Below are 17,054 nucleotides of genomic sequence, written 5' to 3' on the forward strand. Positions count from 1 at the left end.
ACACAGAAACCACTGGTACATTGTGCTTATATTTGTGTAGCCTGTCTCTTGATGGTTGATTTGAATATGTAAGAATCTGAGGTATTTCATGATCATTTTTAAACTCATATCTATGTAAGAGATAATCCCTAACCTGAAGGTACTTGAAAAAGTAACATTACGGGAGCCCATATGTCACCTGAAGAGAAGCAAAAGTCTGAACCCATTGTGTGTCATATAGCTGCCCGACATCAGTTGTGCCCAATTGTCCCCAGGACTGCCCTATACTATCATGAAATAGGTTCGGGGTGATGGATTGCCCCAAAGTAGAGTATATAAGTGAACTGGTTGTATGAAATATTTGTTTAATATTTCATGCCATATCCGGACAACATCTCTAATTACCTTACATTTGACCCTCTTGAGTTAGTTTGGATCTAATCGTTTATGTATAGAGTACCCAATATCATGGGCGAGTGCGAGTTGATAGCCAAATGCAATCAGCCAGGGCTCATTCTTAATCAATAAGCTTTTAATTTGTCCAGTGAACGAGGCCAAAAAGTATAGGTTAATATCAGGTAAATTGAATCCTCCCTGAATGTAAGGTAGTTTCATGAGGTGAATAGCTCATCTTTCCTTCCTATAGCCCCATATGAAACTACTGATAGCCCCTTCAAGCCGTTTCAAAAGATAGTCAGGGACCCAAATTGGTATGGATCGAAATAAGTAAATAAACTCCAGTAGTATGTTCAATTCAATGATACTTAGTGGGGGCCGGTACAATTGCTGCAGTTTGAGCATAATGATCTTTTCCACATGAATGCTCAACCATTTGCCAAGGTATGTTGCCTCATCAGTAACTCCTATTATCGGGGTAAGTGATTTAAAGTTAAGGATTATCTGAGTTTTCTATAAATTCAGTATATAGCCAGAGAATACACCGACTCACTCGGCCTCCTTAGATTTAAAATTGACAGAATCTCATGGGTTAGAAAACGAAGACTACGATATTGTCTGGGTACGCTGTTTTTTTAAGTTAATTGCCATTCATTCTTACAGGTTGTATCCCCTTGTTCAATGTTAAATGTCTTAAGTAGGGTTTTCTATATAGAGCAAACAGCAAGGGGCGGGCGCACCCCCCCACCCCTCCCTGACGCCTGCCCCTATAAATTGAAAGTGTAGCAGAGGACTTTCCCCGTCAGAACTTTCATTGTCACGTTTTTATATAGCACCTGCACCAATGATATAAATCTGCCCTCTATCCCAAATACATCAAAGTCAGCCATATGGATTCCCAATTGATCCTATGGAAGGCTTTCTCTGCTTCCAGCATTATCACACCAATCTCAGAATTAGTTTTCTTAGCAATATCAAACGCAACCTGTTCCTCCTGAGGCAAAGCAGCCGGGAGTTGTTTGCTCTGATTTTTTTAAAATATTGTGTCACTATTTACATGTATTTTTAAAACGCACGCCGCTCTTGGCACTAAGCACTCTGCTGAGATAGACACTCACCGCACAGCCGATTGGAGCGCTGTCGGTCAAAATCATTTGCCCTCACTACTCTCGCCGCCATTGACCGCGAGACGCGAGGCCACGCCCACCATCCCGCACTTTAAAGCGCTGATCACGAGCGCTTTGAGGCAGAACCTGTTCCTCCTGAGGCAAAGCAGCCGGGAGTTGTTGGCTCTGATTTTTTAAATATTGTGTCACTATTTACATGTATTTTTAAAACGCACGCCGCTCTTGGCACTAAGCACTCTGCTGAGATAGACACTCACCGCACAGCCGATTGGAGCACTGTCGGTCAAAATCATTTGCCCTCACTACTCTCGCCGCCATTGACCGCGAGACGCGAGGCCACGCCCACTCGAGGCCACGCCCCCCATCCCGCACTTTAAAGCGCTGATCACGAGCGCTTTGAGGCAGAACCTGTTCCTCCTGAGGCAAAGCAGCCGGGAGTTGTTTGCTCTGATTTTTTAAATATTGTGTCACTATTTACATGTATTTTTAAAACGCACGCCGCTCTTGGCACTAAGCATTCTGCTGAGATAGACACTCACCGCACAGCCGATTGGAGCGCTGTCGGTCAAAATCATTTGCCCTCACTACTCTCGCCGCCATTGACCGCGAGACGCGAGGCCACGCCCACTCGAGGCCACGCCCCCCATCCCGCACTTTAAAGCGCTGATCACGAGCGCTTTGAGGCAGAACCTGTTCCTCCTGAGGCAAAGCAGCCGGGAGTTGTTTGCTCTGATTTTTTAAATATTGTGTCACTATTTACATGTATTTTTAAAACGCACGCCGCTCTTGGCTCTAAGCACTCTGCTGAGATAGACACTCACCGCACAGCCGATTGGAGCGCTGTCGGTCAAAATCATTTGCCCTCACTACTCTCGCCGCCATTGACCGCGAGACGCGAGGCCACGCCCACTCGAGGCCACGCCCCCCATCCCGCACTTTAAAGCGCTGATCACGAGCGCTTTGAGGCAGAACCTGTTCCTCCTGAGGCAAAGCAGCCGGGAGTTGTTTGCTCTGATTTTTTAAATATTGTGTCACTATTTACATGTATTTTTAAAACGCACGCCGCTCTTGGCACTAAGCACTCTGCTGAGATAGACACTCACCGCACAGCCGATTGGAGCGCTGTCGGTCAAAATCATTTGCCCTCACTACTCTCGCCGCCATTGACCGCGAGACGCGAGGCCACGCCCACTCGAGGCCACGCCCCCCAATCTCGTGTCCCCTTGATAGGATGTGCTTACACCGTACGCGCAGCGGACGGGCGCAGCGGGCGCGCCGTCAGCGCGCCGAAGGCGCGCCAAAGGCAAGCCCGTCTGGGCCCATCCGGGCCCAGCCGGCCCTAGGCCCAGACACTATGCCCAACTTGCAGAAACGTATATCATACTCTCAGGATACGCTCCGAGCCTGGAACACTAAAAAACACCCACAGTGTGAATACATCCTGAAGGATGACACCCCGTTCACAGGATGCATCCTCTGTAACCCCTCAGAGGCAACGGAACGTGGCCAAACGCTCCGATTTGGCCTTCTGAACTGCAGGTCCCTGGTAAAACACGCCCATGAAATTAATCTCCTCGCCCAAAACTTCATGCTAGATGCTCTGTTTCTCACCGAAACATGGCTGACTCCTAACAGTAACTCCGACACGGTCAATGCAGCCCCACCCGGGTACCAAATCTGCTACCTAAACAGACCAGTCGGAAGAGGTGGCGGGCTAGCCATACTTTATAAAGACCATCTCAACTGCAGGATTGAATGTGGCACGGTCAAAGACTGTGAAAACGGCCTCTTCACCCTCCAGATTTCCCCAACTACTTCACTTTCGGGACTCTTAGTTTACCGACCGCCAGGCCCGCTAGGAGAATTTTCAAGCTCCCTGATGGATCACATCTTATTAAAAACAATCTCATCCCCCAACTTCCTCCTCCTAGGGGACCTAAACCTGCACTTCCTAGACCCGGCGGACAACACTGCAGCTAACTTACTAGCAGATCTCATATCAGCTGACCTTCATCTTCTAAATTCAAAAGCCACCCACGAGAAAGGACAGCTGTTAGACCCGATCTTCACAAATATCAGGAACCTCAAAACCCAAGATCCCATCCCCCTTCCATGGACTGACCACTTCCTGACCCCTACTTATTGGACCCTCGAGTCCGTACCTACCCTCATACAGAAAACCAAGATACGATCCAGAAGATGGCACAAACTAATACCAGAGGAATGGGAAGCGAAGTTACGGGAATCCGCTGGCCCTCTCTCCACCGACCCTAACACAGCTGACATAGAATTCAACAGCTGGCTCACCCATCCACTTAATGACCTTATCCCACTAACTAGTTCTCTTAAACACGTTAAAAGGATCAACCCCGCTCCATGGTACACACCCCCCCTTAATGCATTAAGGAAGGAATGCAAAAAGACGGAACGTACTTGGAGAAAAAACAAACTGACTACGGACAAAGTCACTTATCAAACAGCTATGAAGGTGTACAAACAAGCCCTCCATAACGCAAAATGCACCTTCTACGAGGAAAAAATAAAGAATGCCTCTTGTTCAGCCAAGGAGACTTTCTCTATCCTCAAAGAGCTCCTCCACGTACCGGACCCCCCGCAGAAACCCATGGATCCCAAAGCAGCAGAAGAAAAATGCGTCAACCTGGCCTCCTTTTTTGACGAAAAAACCAAGAAAATTCTGGCCTCCCTTCCTGCGACTAATCTCGACATCACAGAGAAAGCTAAGGAATCATCCCCCGTAGCCGAGATCTCCCCCGAGAAACCCGATACGCCCTACCTAGCGTCGTTCGGTCCAGTCACTGAAGAGGAAGTGGCAGCAACTCTGGCATCTACTAAGAGTGGCGCCCCCAGTGACCCAGTTCCCATACGGTTCGTCAAAGACATTACCCAGACCATAACGCCCAAACTCACTGCCCTCATTAACATCTCGCTTGCCCAAGGAGAAGTTCCGCTAAGCTGGAAGGAGGCAGTCATAAAAGGGCTTCTCAAAAAACCATCGCTAGACCCAGCCGATCTATCCAACTATAGACCTATTTCGCTCCTCCCCTGGATAGGTAAGGTTGCCGAGAAGCTAGCAAATAAAAAGCTGTCATACTTCCTAGAAACAAATCATCTCCTTAAAAACTCACAGACAGGCTTTAGACCAGGTCAGGGCACTGACACCGCCCTCCTGGCAGCAGTAGAGAAGACCAGGGAAATCATCGACATAGGAGGATCAGTGGCAGTGGTCCTTCTAGACCTGAGTGCAGCTTTGACACGGTCAGTCACCAGGTCCTAACCCAACGCCTAGATAACATCGGAGTGAAAGACAGTGCGTTTAAATGGCTTACGTCCTTTCTCTCCCGACGCTCCTTCCAAGTCTGGGAAGGTGACAGTCGCTCCCCTTCCATCCCCCTCCGGTGTGGTGTGCCACAGGGCTCATCACTAAGCCCCACGTTGTTCAACGTGTACATGGCCCCACTGGAGGAACTGGTCGCACCATTCGGAGTCACCATCGTCAGCTATGCTGATGACACTCAGCTGGTGGTAACGCTCTCTCACCCCAAACTAGAGCCTTCCAATCTCCATGACTGCCTCTCCAATATCCACCAATGGATGAGTGATTCAGCTCTGAAACTGAATGGATCAAAAACAGAGATCCTGCTCTTAAGATGCAAATCCATGAACCTTCCTCCCAACATCTGGCCCGCCTGTATGGGCGAACCCCCTACCCCCAAGACGGAGGTGAAGAGTCTGGGCGTGTGGCTAGAGACAGACTTCACCTTTAGAACACAGGCAAGAAAAACGGCCGGCATCTGCTATGGCCTACTTAGGTCATGTAGAAAGGTGCTCCCATTATTACCATTCCAGTCCCGACTCCTGCTGATTCAAGGCCTAATTCTATCGAGGATAGATTACAGCAACGCCATTTACCTCGGAGCACCGGAATCCACTCTCCAAATACTGCAAAAGTCCCAGAATGCCGCAGCCCGACTTCTCACGAATACCCCAGCCAGAACCTCAGCCAAACCTGCACTGAGGCAACTACACTGGCTCCCAATTAGGGAAAGAGTAACTTTTAAAGCCCTCTGCTTGGCCCATAAGGTCTTGCAGAACGCTGGCCCCCCAATCCTCAACAACTGGATCATACCCTACAGACCAACGAGAGCCCTTCGTTCAGAACATGGAAATCTTATCACGATCCCTAAGGTGAAGAAGGCCCGCGCAGGCGGTCACCGCTTCTCAGTCAACACAGCAAAAAAATGGAACGCACTCCCCCTGAATCTCAGAGCAGAACCAAACCTCCTACGTTTCAGGAAGTCCCTTAAAACCCTACTTTTCCCCTGAATCTTAACATCCTCTCTCCTTAGGAGGCCTAGGTTCAGCGCTGGGATACTCACGGGTGACTACGCGCTTTATAAAAACCTAAAAAAAAATAAAAAAAATAAAAATAAATTGCGGTGTTTGTATGAGCCGTATAGTCTCTGCCGGGGACAAAACCATGCAGCTGCTCTGAGAACAAATTGTGCATGAGAGGGGCGAGATGTGTGGCTTGTATTTTGGATAAGACCTTAGCGTCTGCATTTATTAGGGGTATAGGCATGTAAGAGCCCCTTTCCTCCGGTGGCTTAGCCTTTTAAAGAAAGACCACTATAATGGTGATCCGCCGTGAAGCTGGGGCATCTCTTCCATTACTATTATATGTTATCAAGTCTTTGAACTCTGGCGCTGAGGTTCCTGAAACACTTTATAAAAATTCCAGGGGGTTTGTGCTCTCTTTAGCAGCTTTCCTTGATGTAAAGCATTGATGGCTGCTACGATCTCTCCCAACCCAATATTCCCTTGCAGCCCAAGATTCTGTTGGTGGTCCAGTTGAGGCATCCCACTATCCTGGATGTAAATAGCCAACAACTGTTGATTTATGTTGTCTGGCTTGTTCTATACTCTTTGATAAAAGGAGGCAAATTGCTCACCTATCTGTTGCTGAAGAGTGTATTCACCCCCACCATCTCCCAAAATACGCTATATTAAATCTCTATAGAGAACTGCCTGCACATGATGCACTTCTCAATTCACACAATCCTGCCGATATTGAGCCTATTTGAGTTGCCTACGTTTGCTTTGTTTAAAGATAAACTGAAGTGTCGCCCCCCTAATGTATGCCATCATGCAATCCCAGACAACAGTAGAGGTGCCTTTATAAATTTGTACAAATGTTATCAATAAACATTTTAAATACTCCCAGTAATTCCATATCCGCGAGAAGGTGGCCTGGAAATGTAAATGGGTGCCACCTCCCCCCCTCTTGCAGAGTCTGCATAGTCAGTATGATAGTATTATGGTCGGAGGTGACACTAGGACATATCTCAATTTTATCCCCCTCTAGCATCTGCTTTTTTGCAAGTATGAAATCAATTTGTGAATACTGCCTATGGGGAAAGGAATATTAAGTGTACCCAGGTGTAAAAGGGAACAGTTTTCTCCAATCATCCACTTGCCCATGCAGTCTCATTAGTTGCATAATTGAAGCTCTGGTTCTAGCCATCTGAGTGGTTGATTGGCAATTAGTAGAGTATATATTGTACTCTCTTACATAGTTAAACCCCCATGACAATCAAGTCTCCGGGCCAGTCGAGCAGTTACATACTTAAGTAATCAAAGACCACCGGGACATCGAGAATAGGGCTGTAGACCAAACAGATAGTTTATTTCGAACCGTTGATTACTATATGGGTGATAGCCCACCTTCCCCTGCTATCTGCAATGGTCCTCTTGATTTTACCTACCAAGTTTCTGGCCTTCATTATAGCCACCCCCGTATGGATATTGTTTGTGATGAACAAATAATGTTGTCATACCCTATGTGTTTTAAGAGTTGACGATCCTTATCTGCCAGATGGGTTTCAGTTATTCCCAATAGGTGTGGTTAATAGACAATTAGCTCCTACCTTAGTAGACACCACTTTGTAACTTGGTTTAATCCAGCAACATGTCAACACATACATTTCAAGCTAACCATTGTGTTATTCTAAAATTAACAGTTTATTTCCTATCTTCAGTATTAAGATGCTTTCCTTGCTCAAATTTTGTGCTATAATCTGCATGCTGACTCTGAAGCCACCCCAAACCCAACCCCTCATGAAATGTGGTGGTGCTACCTTCCAGGAGTTTGAACTCTCCCCCCTCCTGTGCCTAGAAAAGGAATCATCCACCCCTTCGCTGTCAGACGGTTTGACAGCCACATAGGAGCACACTGTATGACCTCCCCCAACCCATCACCCACCTCAGTGCAAATCATTAAACACTCCCACACAGTCTGCCATATAGGAGCCTCAAAGATTAATATCCAGCTGGGTTAAGTTAGCAGGGTATGCCCAGACGTGGGTCCCTTTCTCATTCTGCCACTGTATTCAAGATAGCCTAGCTGATGAGGGTTGTGAACCCGAAACCGGTCCCAGGATACTTGTTTCCGGTCTAGGGAAGACATGGCTTGGCAGTTCGGGCTGGACTGTTCCCATGAGGCACAGGGTCAGACTGATTTGCATATGGCCATGTCTGAACTGGGGTGGTGGAGTGAGCTAAAGAATGATGATGGATTAAACCCAGATCAGTTGACTGGGGGTGAGTGTTTGATTTGCGCAAAGGCTCCGTTCATCATCCCCTTTGGTATCGCTTTGTTCCCCTAAGTTGGAAATGTACACCCAGACGTGGGACCCTTGCTCACCCTGCCACTGGATTCAAGATAGCCTGGCTGATGAGAGTTATGAACCCGAACCCGAACCCGGTTCCAGGTTGCTTGTTTCCGGTCCAGGAAAGACATGGCTTGGTAGTTTGGGCTGGACTGTTCCCATGAGGCACAGGGTCAGACTGATTTGCGTATGGCCATGTCTGAACTGGGGTGGTGGAGTGAGCTAAAGAATGATGATGGAATAAACCCAGATCAGTTGACTGGGGGTGAGTTTTTGATTTGCTCAAACGCTCCGTCCATCATCCCCTTTGATATTGCTTTGTTCGCCCTAAGTTGTCAGGGTATACGCAGACGTGGGTCCCTTGCTCACTCTGCCACTGGATTCAATATAGCAAAACACACAAGATGATGGATGGAATGTTGCACAATGGCAAAACATTCACCCCCAGTCACAGATCTGGGTTTAATCCATCGTTATTTTGCTCGCCAAGCAACCCCAGTTCAGACATGGTCATATGCAAATCAATCTTGACCCTGTGACTCATGGGAACAGTCCAGACCGAACTGCCAAGCCAAGTCTTTCCTGAACCGGAATCAAGCATCCTAGGACCAGTTTCTGGCTATCAGCCATCTTCAGCCAGGATAGTTTGACTCCAGTGGCTTAGTGAGCAAGGGACCCACGTCTGGCCATACCCTTCCCATATAGGATGAACAGCAAAACACACAAGATGATGGACGGAATGTTGCACAATGGCAAAACATTCACCCCAGTCACAGATCTGGGTTTAATCAATCGTTGTTTTGCTCACCAAGCCACCCCAGTTCAGACATGGCCATATGCAGATCAGTCTTGATCCTGTGCCTCATGGGAACAGTCCAGCCTGAACTGCAAAGCCATGTCTTTCCAGGATCGGAATCAAGAATCCTAGGAACGGTTTCTGTCTATCAGCCATCTTCAGCCAGGATAGCTTGACTGGTTTCCCAGCACCACACTTTGTTGTATATTTACAAGAAAAGATTATAGGACATCTATTGCAGTAGCCTTGATCACTAGGCTCCGCATGGGGTCAACCAGGATCTTATGGTTGACCGTATTAAATGCCATGGAGAGGTCCAGCAAAATCAGAGCCACTGTCCCCCCATTATACAACCTTTCTCGGTTGTCTTCCTTCGCTATTATCAAGGCTGATTCTGTACTACGGTTTTTCCTGAAACCATGCTGTGTATCATCCAGAAGAGCGTTTTCCTCTACATACTCTAGGAGTTGATCATTCATCACCTTCTCCGACAATTTGGCAGTGATGGAGAGTCTTGAAATGGGGCGATAGTTAGTCGGTTCCAGTGCATTCGGGTTGTCCTTTTTTAACAGGCTGAACAGAGGCCAGGTTCCATTGTGAAGGGAAAATTCCTTTGGCAAACATTTTGCTCAAGTGGCAACTATTCCTCAATGTCCTCATGGGTGAAGTTAATCACATCACTTGTTGTCGCAGACGCTATAGAAAAACAATTCTCATACAATGCATAATAAGGGTTATTGAGTCACTGATAGTTTGTCACAGACATTTCTGAATTTTACACACTCACTCCCATTAGTGAGAGGTCTAGTTTGCTGGTTCTACAAGTAATGAAATGTGAAATAAATATTCCCTTTGGTGTTGAACTCCCTTATATCTCCTTTATCACTCAATACAACACTCATTTATATTTCATATATACACCCTCAACATCCCAATTCAATAGTTGTAGTGCCACAAATATTCAAATAGTAGAGAAAATAATATTCAATTTATTAAAAAATAGTGTAGAACTTTGTTCCACCATAATTTTAAAAAACTATTCATACATATAAACCATTACATATATATAGGATTAGCCTAACATGGTTTTATTGTAACGCAGGGGTCGATAGGGGCCAATTTCAGAGACAGCCAATATGTAAACAATAAAATATACAGTAAAATCCAATACAAGGGGGATACGATGAAAAAGTTTTTTTTCTGTTTTTAAAAAAGTGAAAAAAGAAGAAGAGAGATGAAAAGAGAGACAAACATATAGGACAGTACACTTATATAATTCATAAACTAGTCCATATGTGCAGTCAACACTGGCATCTGATTAGTGCAAACTTTTTCATCAAGTATGCTGGAGTGCCCAAAGGATTTAGTCTGTCCAATGCATCAACGCATTGCGGTGGTATTCTACAAATTGCGACCACCTTTTTCAAGGCCAAAATGAATGCCCCTCTTTAAAACCGTTGCCCGTGTAACCAATTGGACCGTTTGATTTGTCCTAATCCGGTTTTGGAACAATGTCTTTTATGATACAGCCGAAATTAGACAAACTCTTTTATTCCAGTATACAGAGAACACATTGTCATATTATCATTGTTAGTTGGTACTGGTTGCTCTACTGAATTGTCCCTTTAATCAAAAATCTGTGCCCAATATCTTGTCTAAAATGAGTACATTCCGTTGGTCTCCACGGCTTAGAGTTATCTCAGTTTCCGTGATTACTTTTGGCGTCTGTATGGCTTGCCTCACCTTTTCTATCCAGTGAGCTTGATTTCATGAAGTTTATGTAGATCTCCATTGTCTTGGATGGGGTATATGAACACTGCAATGGTACTCATGAAAAATATTTGGGCACAGGATCAAGACTGATTTGCATATGGCTGGGTTCAAGCTGGAATGGCGTGGTGAGCAAAAAAACTATGGATTTTGGCCCAGATCTCTGTACTGTGGTGAATGTATGATATTGTTCTGCATTCTGTCCATCAATTGTTCTTTTTGCATTTGTCACCCCGAGTGGGACGGGTATGCCCAGGCTTGGGTCCCGTGCTCTCCATGCCACTGGAGTCAATCTTTCCTGGCTGATGATGAGTGAAACCCCGAAACCGGTCTTAGGATGCTTGGTACCAGTCCAGAGAGGACCTGGCCTAGCAGTTTGGGCTGGACTGTGCCCATTGGGCACAGGGTCAAGACGGATTTGCATATGGCTGGGTTCAAGCTGGAATGGCATTGTGAGCAAAAACAAACGATGGATTTAGGCACAGATCTCTTTAATGGGGTGAATGTATGATATTGTTCTGCATTCTGTCCATCAATTGCTCTTTTTGAATTTGTCACCCTGAGTGAGATAGGTATTCCCAAATGTGGGTCCTGTGCTCTCTATGCCACTGTGGTCAAGCTATTCTGGCTGATGAGAGGTGAAACCCTGAAACCTGTCCTATGATGTTTGGTTCCAGTCCAGGGAGGACCTGACCTGGTAGTACGGGCTGGACTGTTCCCATTGGGCACAGGGTCAAGACTAATTTGCACATGGCTGGGTTCAAACTGGAATTGCATGGTGGCTAAAATGCAATGGATTTATTCCCAGATCTCTGTATTGGGATGAATCTATGACTTTGTTCTGCATTCTGTCCATCAATTGTTTTTTTCACATGAAAAATAACCAGCACGATTTTCATCTTTCCCTGGATGATGAAGAAGTGTATTGTCATATTCTTGTAACCTCAAACCCCAACTTTCAATTAGAGGAGGCATTTTGCCTTTGGGATTGTAAATAATGTCAACAGTGCTTGTTGATCAGTCGCTACTGTGAATTCATTTCCATGCCGAAACACAGGGAAATGTTCACAAGCCCAGGCCACTGCCAAACTTTCTTTCTCAGGTTGAAAGTAAGCATGTTCTATTCATGGCAGGCTTTTTCTGGCATATGCCATGATATGCCACCATGCTGTTCCTTGTGCTGTGCCAGGATTGCACCTAACCCAACAGGACTGGTGTCAACAACAACCACTGTTTGCAGTATGGGAATATAGTAAGCCAATTCAGAGGCATTCTCAATAGCTTGTTTGGGGGACAGGCTGTAGGTAACGCTTGCACCTTAGCTGGATCAGGTTATATAACCCCATCGGAAAATACATGGCCACAGAATGTCAAACTTTTTTTGTGAAATTCGTATTTGCCAACATTTAGTGTTAAACCTGAGTCGTTCAGCAAGTGTCTTACTCGGATGAAATCTCTGTCATTTTCTTTCTAAGTGGCTCCAGAAACTAATATTTCATTGATATAATTGAATGCATTTACTACAGGCAGTATAATATGTCGAATGGCGTCTTGGAAAAGTTCTGCAGCATAGGATACACCAAAACTCAAATGCTTATAGCGAAACAGAGCAATATGTATTAAAATGTTTTTAATGTACCGAGATTTTTCTTCAAGCCCCAATTGGTTATATCATTTAATATTTAAGTGAAGTCAACAGAAGAACTTCACTCCATTCAGTTGAGTTGTCATATTAGCAATGTGGGGACCTGGATGTTTCTCTCGCTCAATCACATTGTTGGCCTGACGCATGTCAAAGTACATGCTCGAAACTCCTTCACTGTCTCTTTTAGGCACTACTACAATTGGAGAAACCCATTGCATTGTGCCAGTGGAGTGTTCAATGATGTCATGTTTAATCAATGAATGAAGTTATTTTTCAACAGCCTCTTGCAAAAGAAAAGCAATTTGTCGGTGTCTCTGTATCCTCATTTATATGTAACTTCAATTTCACCATTTTAAATTTACCTAACCCTTGAAATAATGAAGGAAATTGATTTACAATTTCATTATGGGCATTCATATCATAGTTCACTGATATTAGTCTCATTTCAGCAGCAGTGTTGAAACTCAGCAAGCAAGCACTTGTGGCTGTTCCTTGAAGTACATGAATAGGTGCTTGTACCAAAGTTTTTATGTTTCATAATGGCTACAAATGAACATTGACTCTTTAAGGGCCTTGAGGCAGCCCATGTGCATACTTTAGTCCCTAATTTCATAAGTTGAGGTGAAGGAGACAATTCTTGATACTTCTCCTCAGGCATGATATTTATCATTGCATCGCTGTCAATTATGAATAGTTTCAAAAACCCATTTATCTTTAGAGTTATATTTGGGCAATGTTTGAATGTTTGAAGTGCTTTTTAATGATTCTTCTTCACTTTGAATTTATCCTCACATCCAACTAGTCCCACATGTGCATGCCTTTCTGAAGCAAACATTGACAGTGTACAATTGTCATTGTCACTTTCACTATAAAGTGATACTTAGGAACTCTTTGTTGATGGTTTAGAAGATGATCAACTTCATTTGGTGTTGATTTGCCGCAGTTGGTGTGACCACTTGGCCTTGTGGGAGCGCACCAAACAGTGCTGAGGTAGCGTTCAGTCTTCCATTTTGTCCTTACGCTTTGACACACATACTTTTTACTTCACCTTGCATGATGTCTTGAAGTGGTTTGCTTTACCATAGCTGATGGGACATTTGCCTTCTTGTGGAAATGACATTCCACATCTTTAACACACCTTATTTTTCTGTGGAGACATCACCCTGCGTAATTTGGCCTTGTAATTTGGCTTACTCGTCATGCTCGTGACTGACTCACTTTCGGTGCCTCCGGCCTCCATGTCAGTCACTTGACAATCAGCACACTTTTCAGTGTTGGCAGCTTTGAGGAATTGTTCTAAGCGCAGTTAGCTTCAGCATTCATCATTGAAAAGAATCACACAGACATCCATTGATTCCTCTTAGGCGTGTAGCTTCCTCATCGTTAAACTCATTGAATCTACAGTGCTTCACCAGAGCTCCAGCCTCTCAACAAATTCATTGATGATCTCATGTGGTCACTGGTGTTTTTAACTGAATAAATACTTCATCATCTATATTTGGCATTGAATTAAATCTCAAACTTCAAACTCAAACACAATACTTCTCGGGTCTTTCAACAAATGTAGTGAAAATGTGTATCTCAATAAGGCTCCTCTAGGGAGCAATCCCTTTCAGGACGAATGCCCTCACCCATAATAGGTGGCATGCTTCATCATATGGGCTTCTCCACCCAGTGAGAAAATCTAGTCTCATTGAGGGCTACAACCACCTCACTGTAAGGTAGGAGCTCCGGGATGTTTTCTTAAGTGTCCTAAGATATCAAGGATGCTAAAATCCCATATGTGGATGCTAGGTGTTGTAAGGGTGCAGCACTGGATGTGATTGTGGTGATAAATGTGATTCTAAAACTACCTAGTGTGAACAAAAAAATATTTATTGGCTAGTCCAAACTGGCAGGATTAAAAAGCAGTCCTGATGAAAGCCTGCACAATTTTTGTAGACCAAAAAGGCTGAAACATGTTGACCGACCTAACCAATGTAGCATTTTAATGCACACTGCTATGCACTGCTTTTTAATCAGGGCCGGACTGGCTACCGGGCAGTTGTGTGTGCTGCCGTGCAGGGGGGTGCTTCGTTGATAGGGATGTGTGTGTGCAAAACGAAATTTGTTTTGCTTTTTTTTTTCAAAGCGCATGCAGGTCCCCATCAACGAAATACGCCCATACCACGGAGAAATCATCCCCCTGCTCGGCAACACACACAACTGCCCGGTAGCCAGTCCGGCCCTGTTTTTAATCTTGCCAGTTTGTACAAGCCAATAAATATTTTTTTATTCACACTAGGTAGTTTTAGAATCACATTTATCACCACCATCACATCCAGTGCTGCACCCTCACAACACCTAGCAATCACATATGGGATTTTAGCATCCTTTATATCTTAAGACACTCAAGAAAACATCCCAGAGCTCCTACCTCACAGTGAGGTGGTTGCAGCCCTCAATGAGACTCGGTTTTCTCACTGGGAGGAGAATCCCTTATTGAGAGACTCATTTTAACTACATTTGTTGATAGACCAAAGAAGTATTGTGTTTAAGATTATTGTATATGGAAATACACTTCTCGCAGGTCTTTAAACTCCTCCCTTGGACCCTCTCCTCCTCCTTTTTGTGTTTCAATTGAAATAAATTTGACATTCAAAGCGGTTGTAATTTGAACACACGTCACTTCACGTTTGTGTGGCATATTTTTCATGGGTTCTTTCACTCCTGCTCCAGCGATGTTCCATAGATTCTTTATGATCTATTGATCATTCTTTTCATGTATTGCTTGTATGAAATCTTCAAACATCTCTATCCATGCAATCCATCTATTGCCAACAATGTGGTTCTTGATAGTATCAAATGCAGATGACGGTTTTAGGAATGCAGAAGCTGTATATAAATTGATGGACAGCCCCAGACTCTCAGGCAGATTTGGTGGAACTCGATCAGGCATAGCTTCACTAGCATGTTGTGGTGTGCTGGTTTCAGGGTCAGCTTTAATGACGTTTGGACAGATGATTTGTTAATGGTTTTGGTAAGTAAATAGACTTTTCATATTATGAGTTCATGAAAGCAGATATCACTATGATGTTCTGTTGACTTTGTGCTTAAATGTTTCTTCACAAACACCTTTGAAATATCTGCTTCACAGCACATGTTGTACAGTTGTAGTGCAATGCTTTTGAAACCTGGCTTCATCCGCCTTTAGTGTTCTTTCTCCATTTAGTGTATTCCTTTAAATTGACTAATGGTGCAGTGCTTTTTATTTGTGGCTGTTTCTTTCATTTCCTGGCCACTTACAGGTAAACCTTCAATGTCGCCTTTTTCATCTCAAAGTGTTTTACACTGGCCAGTGTTGCACTAAGAACCCACCAGTACCAGCGTTGATCCTGCACTTAAACTGTGGCACATGTAGCATGCACATGCAGTTTGTTGGACCATGACACACTCTCTAGAAAGTGTGCTTTCAGTGTACGGGCTTTGTATCCTGTGTCTCGTAGCCGGTTGTAGCATTCTATCAGCCCCGGTACTCATCAATACCCACGCCACATACAAAGAGTAATTTTACACATCCTTATTCTGCTGCGTCTAAGTCAGAACTCAATATTCTAAGCATGTCTTCAACTCATCTCTCTAATGCTTACAGTGGAAACTAAAAGAGTTCCAGCATTCTTTTATTTATAAGACACTACACTCACCATGCTAAGACTGTGATGGGGAAGTTTAGCGTGGAGGTAATAAAGGTCAGTTTTCAGTAGTGATGTACCTTTGAATAGTGCTTTACTTTGGGTAAATAAATACAGGAAGAAGAGTCTGTACTGGAAAGAATTCAGTCATGAATGAGAGTTCCTGTCCCAGCATGGGGCGGGGGGCCCTTCTTGCCCATAATGGAGAAATCTGCAGTTTTACAGTATTGTGGTTAGTTCGACATACTCACTGTTATAGAAAAGGGCACTCACATAGGATCAAACAATCTGTTAAAATGTAGGTTCAGAATACATAGCAGACAGTTCTGCCAATAGACTGCATGTACTCCTTTTGAGACAAATGTGTACTACATACATGTGCTTTGTTATTTTTGCAAATCAAATAGAATGTGTACTTACAATTGTATTCATTGTGATAGTTGAGTATTCTCATTGTACAGGGTCATGGTATGTGCCTATGTGTACATGTAACAAGTATTGGCACAGTTAATTGGTGTTCTGTTCCACTGTAAAGTACTGTAGTATATTTCAGTTGCATTGGAGGAGTTATAAAAGGAAATTTGGGATTTGCCGAACATCGAGATGATATCTAATGATACAGTGTGGTAAGGAGTGTCAGTGGCAGATGTGGCATCAGGTAGGGAGAAAAGTAGAGCTGTGGGAGAGGTGCGGCACAGCAGCCAGAGCGGCTGCCATGGAGCAAAGGTTCATGGCTTGATCTCCGGTGCCAGCAGGAGCTCAGTTCAGCATCATGTGACTCTGAGCAATAGCTCAATTAATCTCCATGACAGCCCCCAGTGCCTCGGGTGATAAGTTCAAGCTTTCCAAATATGGAATTCATCAAAACATTAATTCATTGTGGGAAGGAACCCACTGTACATGAAAGGAGGCTGGCGGGCAGGAGCAGTTGTAGGATTTCATGGACACGTGCAGAAAGGGAATGTGTAAGGGCCCTTTAATGTG

The sequence above is a fragment of the Lissotriton helveticus genome, chromosome 1_1 (assembly GCF_964261635.1).
Source record: "Lissotriton helveticus chromosome 1_1, aLisHel1.1, whole genome shotgun sequence".
In the NCBI taxonomy this organism is placed as follows: domain Eukaryota; kingdom Metazoa; phylum Chordata; class Amphibia; order Caudata; family Salamandridae; genus Lissotriton; species Lissotriton helveticus.